Source organism: Rhamphochromis sp. 'chilingali', assembly GCF_963969265.1.
Source record: "Rhamphochromis sp. 'chilingali' genome assembly, chromosome: 8".
NCBI classification, from domain to species: Eukaryota; Metazoa; Chordata; class Actinopteri; order Cichliformes; family Cichlidae; genus Rhamphochromis; species Rhamphochromis sp. 'chilingali'.
Window position 1 is genome coordinate 33679926 of NC_137935.1, and position 11547 is coordinate 33691472.

The window sequence follows — 11547 nt, forward strand, 5'->3', positions numbered from 1 at the left end:
CTTCTTCTTCCCCTATTCTCTCCCCCAATTGCTACTTCAATCATGAAACTGATCAGTGTTCAGCTGATCGGCTTTTCTGTGGCAAGTCTCTCTTGTTTGTTTATCGCCCACTTTACAATAAACAGTTTAGAATTATTATATTTCTGACTTTCTCAGGAAAAATTTCGGGACCTTGTGAATCGGAATCAAATCAATTATTGAAATCAGAGACGATACCCAGCCCTACCGTCAACAAACCAGCAAATAAACACTAAATTTAATGAGGGCAAAATGAAGCTCTCTGAAGCATTTTGAAGCTTGTGTTAAAAAACGGTTCATTACCGCAAGATAAGATTCATGGTCTGCTCTTAAATGAACTCTCCCTGTTGTGTAAATCTCTGAAGATAATAAATAAGCCCCAGGCAATTAAATTGCACAATTTTTTTAGAAGAGCTTGATCTGTCTTAGCCCCTTGAGTTAGATGTCTTGTTAATAAAACCTCACTTTTAATGATTTTCATGATCCCCCTTATCTCCTTTATTTTTGTTCCTTGCATACACCCACACACACACACAGAGAAATATATATGTGTGTGTGTGTGTGTGTGTGTGTGTGTGTGTGTGTGTGTGTGTGTGTGTGTGTGTGTGTGTGTGTGTGTGTGTGTGTGTGTGTATTTTTCATCTATTGTGGCCCAATTTCAGACAAATTTGTGAACCCCACTGTAGAGTGGGCAGTCGTAATGAAGAGGTTCATTTTATTTTGTAGATTTAAGCTGCTCTTCATATTTTTGGCCACCAGATGTCACCAGATTGCACTGTGTTGAAAAGCTTCCAGTAACTCATTTACAAGACAGCTTTGAAGATCTGCTGGCATCTTCCGAGCTACAGGGCTTATGTGAGACCCACACCCATCTAAACCAAAACTGACATGAGTGACTGATATGAGATCATTTCTGAGGACCTGAGAGTGGTGGTGGTTTAAATGTCTCCTTTTATTTTTAGATTGCAATGATGATGGAGTTCCTTAGACTTTAAAAGGAAAACAAAATCCTATCACACATCACTGCTGAAGATCTGGGGGATTTTTTGGTGGAGAAGAGCAAACAGACACTCAAAGAGCAGTAAGTTACTGTGACACCTACAGATCATCCACCTCACACCTGAAACTCTGTTTGTGATGAAGTGTAAATGCCAAGAGAAAACCTCTATTTTTTCTTTTGAAGGCTTTGGGACTTGGAGGATTTTGAGGAAAAAGAAGCCAAACCACTTCTGAAAATGGTAAGACTAGAAAATAAAAAAAATAAAAAAAAACATGTTCTGGGTTTTCGTCCAAAGTTGACTGGTATTTGGAACTGTTCATTATTCATTTCACCTTGACTAAAGACCTAGTTCCATGATATTGCCTCCACCATACTTCACCAAGGGTATGGTGCTCTTCTGGTGATGTAAAGTGATAATGCAACTTATATGAACTTATATGAACGTTTATGAACTTAACTGCATAAGTTCATAAACTTATGCAGTTTATGCAGGTTTATTCTACAATGGCAGATGGCTGCATCTCCCTGAGCCTGGTTCTCCTGGAGGTTTTATCCTGCACTTAAACTTTTGATATATAGCACCCTCAGGTGGCTGCTGTTGTGATTCGGTTCCACATGAATAGAATTGAATTGAAAAATCCAATTCAATTGGTCACATTAAAGATGGGAAAACTTTTAAAAGTAAAATCACAAATATCTGGCATTTTAACAGAGATCAATTTCATTCATTTTTAGCCTGAATTATAAATATAACTTACTTGCGCTATATTAATTTGATGTCTGTTGTTCATATTTTCTTTCACATTTGTCATAAATATTATGAGTTGTCTTAAGGAGGGAAAGTAATATTATACTTTAAAGAAGATAATGTAATTAAAAATGAATGCTATTTTCATAGTAAATAGTATTTTTCTTCATTTTCTGTCTTAACATATATGAAACATTTAAAAAAGCACCACTGACAGGACAGATAGCAAATAAGAGTCAAGTTCTCTCATAGAAAACAAAATGCACTACTATTTGTAATACTGAGGAGAAAACTGTTTGTTGGAGCCCAAGGCGAAAGTCAGATTAAATAATTTCAGGGAAGAAAAATGTATTGAAAAAGAGTAGCAGTATGTGAACTAGCTCAAAATAATGAATTGAAATGTCAAAAAGGACAGAGAACCCTTTTAGGGCTGACTGAAAACACCACCGTAAAGGGATGAGTGTGAAGAAACATTTGACTAGTAGTGATGCACTCCCATCACACAGGGTGGGGTGGGGGTGGGCAGGCAGGGTATACCCTGGACAGGTCCAGGACCAATGAACCTAACCTCAATAATTGCATGTCTTTGGACCTGGGAGGAAGCTGTGGAGTACCCGGAGAGAACTGAAGCAAACACATGATCATATATTTGCTGCTTGCAAACATATTCAGTCTGTTTCTAATCAAATCAACAGAGTACACATTCCAATGATACTTTCAAAAGCAATCTAAGTTGGATGACCTATTTTCAAGTCTAAGAATGATTCAGAATGAAAGATTACAGTTCTCCATATAGAAATGTCCACTCTAAAGCGTTTAAGCGTCGACTCTTTAGTCATCAAACCTGATTCGATTTTGGGACGAACATTGTTCAAAGTAAGTAAAGAATAACTTGTTGCAAAGTAGATATGATGAGAAACATGTACAATGTTGTTTCAGTCTCTTTTTTCAGTGTCCTAATCACATAAAGTCAGTCAATTTTACTTTATGTGATTAAAATCGCATTATTCAGTACAGACATAACAATCGCACTGCCATACACCTGGACAAAAAGCAAATAGGTAATAGAGTTGATTTTCAGTTTTCGGATTCATACCTGAAGTTAAAGTATTTATTGTTTTATCTGTTCCCTGTTATCTTGCTATGCTTCAACCACAGCAGCAGAAAGAGACAGGTTTTTGTCTGATCGTAGAGAATGATCGTTGCTCTCTTAGTGGAATTGTTGCACGGAGGATGTAACATCTATGCAAAGCACTGAGATCTGTCGCTTGGTCAGGATTAAGCCCTCTCTTAGCTTCCAGGTTAGCAAAAGTGTCACTGGAGATATTCAAATACATCCCTCCACAGATGTTGATGAATTCTACAAAAATAAAAAACAGGTTGTTAAAAACACTTGAACTTCACAACTCATTATATGAAATATCGTAGTATAGAGTACAATGAAATGTCAGATTAGCATTGTGTGTCATATCACAGGCAAGTTTAGACCCTTTAATAATAGTAAAAGCTTTAAAAAATATATTATTTTCTGGAATAGTCTATCTTTTTCTAACTTATCTATTGACGACAGCACAGGATAGAATGAAAACAGGTTTTAAGTCCAGTGTTGTTGTTGATGCCATGATGTTACAGTGCGCTCACACAGAGGGAGGTTTGTCATTAATAGGCTCAATAAGACTTTCATTGTTGTGATAAAAAAGAAGATGCAGAGATTTAAAGCACACTTTAACTGAAACATTAAAAAACTTCAAATTGTTCTGATGATGCCAGGTTAAAACCTTACTGTTTAACAGTGTGTACTGTTAAACAGTAAGGTTACAGTAAAGGGATGAGTGTGAAGAAACAGTAAGGTCTGAAGTGTTACCCAGAGGTTGATTTTAAACCGCTGTCTGTGTGGTTTTACACATAAAAATAACTACGTTTATACGAACACTATTTTGCACGAGCTAATGATTATATACATTAAACAAACACCCAGGCAGGAATCTCCCACCACCGAGGAGCTCGACACCGCGCGTTGTCATGGCGACAAGCATCCCATCTTAAATTTGTCTATAAAGGTGAATTCGGGCTTCGCGCACTGGTTTGTGTGCGGGTGTCGTGCTCGTGACGTCTTGCTCTTTTGTGACCGTCAGTAACCCATGCGGTCATGTCGAGCCTTCCTTCCATGTCGGCCGGCCCCTAGCACGCGCCACCTCCGCGAGTCCAATCATAACTCAAAGAATGCCCACCCTCTCCCTCCCAACCCGCCATCCAAGTCGTCCTCGTACAACAACACAGCGCGCGTGTCACTTCCGGACCGGGCAGCGCACAGCATCAGCAGGCAGAGTGAGAGCCGATGGATGAACATATGAACGGAGCCGTCACAGACAGAGCCTGAGCACAGACACGCTGAAGACGTGCCAGCGATAAACTAACAGAAACATTTACCGGTAAGTTTCCTCGTCGTTTTGTGACGAGCACACAGGATGCTGTGGCACCGTCAAGCTACACTAAAAAATGAAGATCTACTCTGAAAGTAAGAAACTTTATGCGTCTAAAAACAAAAACAGGTCTAAGAGGTTTATTAAATGATGTTGAATGTCACATGTTCTAAATATTTGGGAGCTAACTTAGAGGCCTGCCAAATAAAAGAGCCAGTGACTGGGGGGATTTTATGTACTAAGTATTTTAAATAGCAGTTTTGCTATTAGCTTTCTGACTTGTTTCGTTGCAGGTAAAGATAAATAATGCCCATAATTATTGTTTTTATTGTTTTTTATTTTATTTTTCTTCTTAAATGAAATGTGGGCATTACCTCCCATGTTGTAAAGTGTTTTACTTTAGAATTTGAAACCGGAAGTGTAACTGACGGTAACTGGTTTGTGTTGAATGTACCAGCTGGAACATCTGTGGCTCACTGCTGAGCCCACTGAACTGATAAAGTCATTGAAATTACACAACATGTTACATGTCTTTGGCCTCACTCTTAAGCCTTAACAAGGAATGATTTATGCCCCTTAAAATAATTTTGTAACATTTCTTCATGAGCTAATATAGGTCAGCTTATTACAGTCTTAATTTTTTTTGATGTGGAAACTTTTATAAATGTCCCTTTTCCATCTCTCCTTTGGTATTCACATTTACCCAATTACGAAAAGCAGACAAGTGGAGCACATTTTAAAAGAACATTTGTTGTACTCAAAGGCCCAGAGCGGAAAGTGTGTCAACCTCACCGCAATCCTTGCTCTAACACGTACAATCCTAACCTGCTGGCTGCTTTTAGTTTCTATTTACACAGCTGACGGGAACTTGCCTGTGGTGGCAGTTATCAAATGATGCAGGTCCTTTAGAGTGCTCCTGTACCTAGAGACAGAGACGCTGTTGTCTTGCAGAGGATGGTCCGATGTGATCAGCAAACCCACACACACACACACACACACACACACACACACACACACACACACACACACACACACACACACACACACACACACACACACACACACACACACACACGCACTCCTTCCTGCAAGCCAAGACACTAGTCTACTTCACTGTGCTGTTATAAAACACATCTGAAGCTGGGTATGGAGGGGAAACAAGGATTTTTATTTAAATTTACTGTGATTTTTCTGCTTAACTGTGAACACCCTCTAAGCTCATATCGGAGAAAGAAATAAGTTGTTGATTGGCATGCATGCCAGTAGTTTGTGTCACCACAGAAGCAGAGTAAAGCTGCAGTCTGATCCGCATAATCCAAGCAATTGTGTTTTGTGCTTTCACTCTTGTTGAAATCACACTTCATTGGTTTTGATTGTGTCATTATTTTAAATCTGGGCCCTCAAACCAAACACAAACATACGAACGAACCTCATATCCTATTTCTTTTTACACACACACACACACACACACACACACACACACACACACACACACACACACACACACACACACACACACACACACACACACAACCCCGTTCAGCTAGCTTAGTGTGGACCTTCATTGACATGATGGTTTCCCTAGCCCCTTTACCATTAAAAATGAATGCCTAACCCTAACCCTAAACCTAACCATAACCTAATTGTAACCCTGACACTAAAACCACATTTTGAGCCTCAAAAAGGCCTTCAAACTTGTGAGCACCGGTGTGTGTGTCCTCACAAGTGACTGTTGGTTCTCACAAGTATAGTAGAATGCAGATTTCGGTCCTCACAAAGATAGCTAGACAGGAACACACACACACAGAGTGTGACCCTCTAGCCTTGAGGTGCCCCATTTCAGAGTCGATTGACCCACACAGCAAACGGCTCAAGGATTATATTTGCTAACCCTGACCCCGATTGTTTCCGTTCGGTGCATTGTTTCGCCACAATGTCCTTGTTAAAGTTTCTGCAAGGTTTCGAGACCGCCTGCTTAGCTGAGTGGGTGTAAGCACTGTGACGTGTGCACACAAAAGACCCCATTCACGCCATCTCCTGAGGAAGCAAAGATTCCCTCACACACACAGGCGCACACACAGGCGCACACACATGCCGGCTCACCCCACCACTACGTAGACCGTACCACTATATTACTCAATTAATCCAGTGATTAACTCAGTGAGTGGAGACTGCCTGCAAATCTCTTGCTGTTGCATAAAGCTAACTATTCAGTAACCATTAGTCTACATGTTATGTATACCCATTCTTGAATGCAGGCGATTAGAGCCAGCCTTGTTATTGGTTGCAGTTTTGCAGTTTAGACTCTTGATCCTTCTTTTTCTTTGCAAAGACATAGTGCAGCTGGTGTGTAAATCAGGCTGCATGTGGTTGTGAAAAGCCTCTTCTAAACCATCAGTAGGTCAGGATGCTGTCTTATGGTCAGCAAATGGCTATTTAGGGCAGTTAGTGATGTAGAACCAGGACCATCAATCTTTTATTTATGCTAACTTGAGTATATTTAATGTAGCCAAGTGAAATCTGACCTTCATAATATGAGTTATGAAGCCTATAAGCACATAGGTTTGGGGTGCAACTTGGTACTTTTTAAACTGCCTTATTTTTTCCAACATTTTTTAGCCTGTATGTGTCCATGAAGATATCTTACGTTCAATTTTGAGGGCTGAAAAATTGAATTACATTTTATTTATGTACCGCCAAATCACAGCAACAGTTGCCTCGACACATTTGGGCAGTGCGAAACATGCAGGTGGGCAAGTGGCTGGACCTAAACAAGTTTCAGCATTTCAAAGGTCAATTTCTTAGCTACATTTTGATACAAGGCTCATCCTCATCCTTCTGTGTCAAAATAAAATTTGTATCGTCTAATGTTTTTAATGGCTTCATTTAATACGCTAAAGCTATCGTATAAAAAATTAACTGATTCTGAAGGCGTCAAGTGGAACTCACTGGTTTTTTTGGAAAGGTAGTGAAGTTATCAGGTCCCTTCTCTGCCCTTGCGCAAACTAACTAATGGTACCTGGTAACACACACAACCACTGTTAAGTTTTAAATATTGTTCAAGATGCAACAATGCTGGACATTGTGTGTTTTTTAGAATTCAAAATGGGAGTATTACTCCTCTGTAAAGGTTCGTGAGGGTCTGCAAATGCAGGATGCAGAGGGACGTTAAATCGCAAAAGATGAACCTTTAATAGCTGAGATAGACAAAGTCCAAAGGGCTTCAAAACCACAGCAGGATTCTAAAAAACAGAGAGCAAAAGAGGAACAAGTAAAGAGCAAATGGAGAACTGATAAGGAGAGAAGCAATACTGTTTAAACAGAGGTGAAAATGATCAGGCACAGGGGAATGTTATGAGCGCTACGCAGATGTCCACAAAGAAGCAAGGAAAATCTGTATAAACAAACAGAGACTTTTTTAACCCCTCCCCCCATCAACCCCCCCCCCCCCCAAAAAAAAAAAAACAACAACAAAAAAAACCAGGAAGGACAGTGCTGTAAAATAGTATTACCCTTTCACGATTAATTTTTTTATTTTTTTTATAATTTTCACACATACGTGTTTCAGACAGTAGAAAAAAAAGCAGAAATGTGAGAACAAACAACAGCTATGAAACATGCTTTCTAGGGCATAGTATGCAAACTTTCATGGTCACACTCTCACAATTTCTTTCCTCTACTGACACTGTGTGTGAGAGAGAGAGAAGGTGTTGTGATATTTTGATACCATGGTAGCATTTGCTGAGTATTGTTTGCAATGCCCTTTGTTTCAACCTCATCTCCTTTTGCCGTGAAACTAGATACTAAGGTTGGAGGGAAAACACCAACAAATCACTCTTTTACCTATCACTCCCTTGCAGAAGATGTTTATGTGAAGACCATCTGGTTTTTGTGTCAGAACTCAGGATGTAGAAGACTTCTGTGTAAAATTTATAGGTCTTGTGAGTGCATTGTTATTGCCCTTGCTGAACAAAGGATTCCACCTGTCAGGACACCACCCCACCCAGTGGGCAGGGTCTGAACTGAAACTTGTTGTCTGCCTATAAAAAACTGCTGCACAAAGAATAAACTTTGAGTTAGTTTGGAATGACAATTTAGAACAGTCTCCGCGTCTTTTTGTTCTTCCAAACTGCTCCCGGTACTCCGGCCGGTACCGTAATTAACCGTTGATCATGCTTGAGAATATTTTAATTTTGTTATAGGTTAAAGGATGAACTCTGATGATAAAAGCCCACGCCTCAGAGAAACCCGGAATGGAGTTTCTGTCAGAAGGGAAGAGATAAGCCAACAAGAAAAGCTTCCCAACAAATATTTATTGCTCCTATTTTAGTGACGGAAAGATGCCAACTGACCTCAAAGTCCTGACCAAAGCCAAAGCAGCTGAACTCTGATACTAACTAGAGCTATGAAGTTTAAAAGATGTCACTGTTTGTTTAGCAGTAAGGGATTTCTAAAGACATGACGGGGGGACATTGTGTTTTCTGGAGTAAAATTCAGTATGTCTGGGTCTATCCTGCTAAACTTTCTCAATTTTTTTAAAAATCTCTCTGTTAAATGTTCTCAATTTTTAAAAAATCCACTACAATAAAAGCACTGTATCATTAGAACTAACTAAATTAAAACACAAATCACTGGGCCTTTAACCTATGCCATGGTATGAAATGTGTCAAAGTGAAGGACAGAGTCACTGAGTTCAGAAGAAAAACAGATTTTAACTTTATTGCTTAATGGAAGTCAGGAGTCATTTTTAACTCATTCACTGCCATTGACGTCTATAGACGTCAATTGAAAAACTTACGTTGACTGCCATTGACGTCTATAGACGTCAATTACGTTTTTCAATGGGAGGGGCCAGAATACAACCTCGGGCAGCTTGTCAGTGAATTTTATTTTTTCATATATTTGTAAATAAATTGTTTTGATAAAACATAACCTTTCTCAGTGTTATTTCTGTTTTATAGAAGTGAGAAACTATTTTATATGTTAGAGGTGTCACAAAGCAAGAAATATTAGTGTCAAAGGCACTTTTCTGCTTGAAATGTATTTTTCACAAAAAGCTCGTTTTCTCCCTTTTTTTGGTCAAAACAGGCATTTTTGGTGGAACCCACCTCTCTTCTACAGCTGATTACTAAAGAATGGAAAATGGTAGAAACAAGCTTTTTTTTTGGATGAAAGAAGAGAGTCTGTTCTTCATTTTGGTAGGTTCAGCGTTTATATGATCATAACACACAGTTTTCTGTGGCTCTTCAAAAATGAGTAAAAATGCTCAAAAACCCTGGCAGTGGGGAGTTACCTGATTTGAAAATGGCTGGCAGTGAATGAGTTAACAACTAGCAGAAGATAGTGGAAATTATTTGATATTTTACAGGAGATCTAAGCCATCTGTTCCTCATTGACACTGAGCAGCAGTGGAAGAAGTTGTAGTCTGCCAGCACCATGCCTTCCTGAATCTTTTTCCTCTTGTTTAATAGATTGTTTAGCACAGTGCCGCTCATCCATTGTCTTTATTTCCTTGAGCTCCACTTTGAGCAAAAGAAAAATGACAAATGGGACAGTGGGGCCAACAAACGAACACTGAAGAGTGATGGGGTAAAACTTGTGTTCCACCAGGGTACAGTTTTGGTAAGCTTTAGCATCCTGTGATGAAGCAGGGCGTCCTTGCTGGGTAACGAGACACCAGGAAGAACCACAGAGCTGCAGAGAAAGGAGTCCATGTCCCACAGGGAACAGATGGTGGTCTGGGAGAGCAGTGCTGGTAAAATCTTTGATTTATTTATGAGTCTCAAAGGGACACTCGTGGGATGAGTGTGTACAGGAGGAAGGTGGGCACAGTGTGTGTGTTTTTCAGCGGGCAATTTTGTTTGAGAGGTGGGGGAACAATGTGAAGCGGCAAGATGAGCCTCTTCCTCCTATGAATAATAAATTACTGCTGCTAAAACGGACTGTTGTAGAGTGTGAATGTGCGCACATACACACACAAGCTGTTTTGACAGACGGTGTTATTTTAGCTGCACAGCTGCAAAGACGGCCGATGGCCTGAATAGAAACATCAATATACATTATGGTTATTTGTCATAGTAGTGCCCATAAATAACACCTTAAGAACCTTATTAACCCAGAAACTAAGAGAATAACAAATAATACATAATATAGCACAGAGCTGAGTAGCGAAAACAGCTTATCAAAAAGAGTTAACTAGCCTAAAACCAAAGAGGGGGCTGATTCTCTGATCGCATAGTCTATGGTTGCAGTCTATGAAAATAGCTCACTTAAACTGTTGTACTTTACTGATAGGTTTATAGTCTCCATCACTAGTTTAATGCCTTGGTAAATATAACATCATGCTCATATTGTATCAACAAGTGGTTAAGTGGTTGCCAGTAGTGATGACAGTTTTAAGATAAGCATTTTTCCAGCTCAGTCACCACACCTAACAGCCAGATCGTCATATTATTCGGCTGTTGGGTGTGGGTATCCTAGTAATCCACAGTAATCGTGATCTGGTGTCTGTGGTGTCTCAGAGTCAATGAGACATTCTTCTACAGCTTGGCATGACATTTAATTTACTTGAATCACTGTAATTATTAACTCATTCACTGCCAGGGTTTTTGAGCATTTTTACTCATTTTTGAAGAGCCACAGAAAACTGTGTGTTATGATCATATAAACGCTGAACCTACCAATATGAAGAACAGACTCTCTTCTTTCATCCAAAAAAAAGCTTGTTTCTACCATTTTCCATTCTTTAGTAATAAGCTGTAGAAGAGAGGTGGGTTCCACCAAAAATGCCTGTTTTGACCAAAAAAAGGGAGAAAACGAGCTTTTTGTGAAAAATACATTTCAAGCAGTCTGATATTCACTGACAAGCTGCCCGAGGTTGTATTCTAGCCCCTCCCATTGAAAAACGTAATTGACGTCTATAGACGTCAATGGCAGTGAATGAGTTAATAGAGGTGAAGACATTTTAAATGTTTGGTTATACTGGGAACTAGTTTTATTTACCAGTCCTGTTTTCTCACCCCAAATTTGAAATCATTGTTTCTCTTGACAAAAGAAACTGTTTAACGTGACTCATCCTCAACATTCTGTACTAAAATCAGTCAGTGCAGTCCTAATGCTGTGCCTCTTGGATGGCAAATTTACATTTAGTTTTCTGTATATAGAGTCATGGTAAACATTAAAGTAAGCTCTCTTTAAATTCTGAGGTTTTGTGTATCAGGACATGAAAAAAAAATCTGGTCTTAAACTCAGATGAATGAAAACACGTCCTCATTTCTTCTACAACTACATGCTTTCAGATAATTTAAAAAATCCCATTGATGGGATAGTGTAAGATTTCAGTCAACGTAGGCTTTTTA

At 39.3% G+C, this 11547-nt stretch overlaps 1 protein-coding gene across 2 annotated transcripts in view; it reads left to right on the forward strand.

The window, feature by feature from the left end:
* The first annotated feature begins 4052 nt into the window (after positions 1–4052).
* Positions 4053–11547, forward strand: part of acsl3a (acyl-CoA synthetase long chain family member 3a) — a 46123-nt gene continuing 38628 nt past the window's right edge. The window contains exon 1 of one of the 2 annotated variants that reach the window (XM_080889896.1): positions 4053–4198. The gene's annotated coding sequence lies outside the window, so the exon portion shown is untranslated. The remainder of the gene's footprint in view (positions 4199–11547) is intronic. The other variant, XM_080889897.1, reaches the window with a different exon arrangement.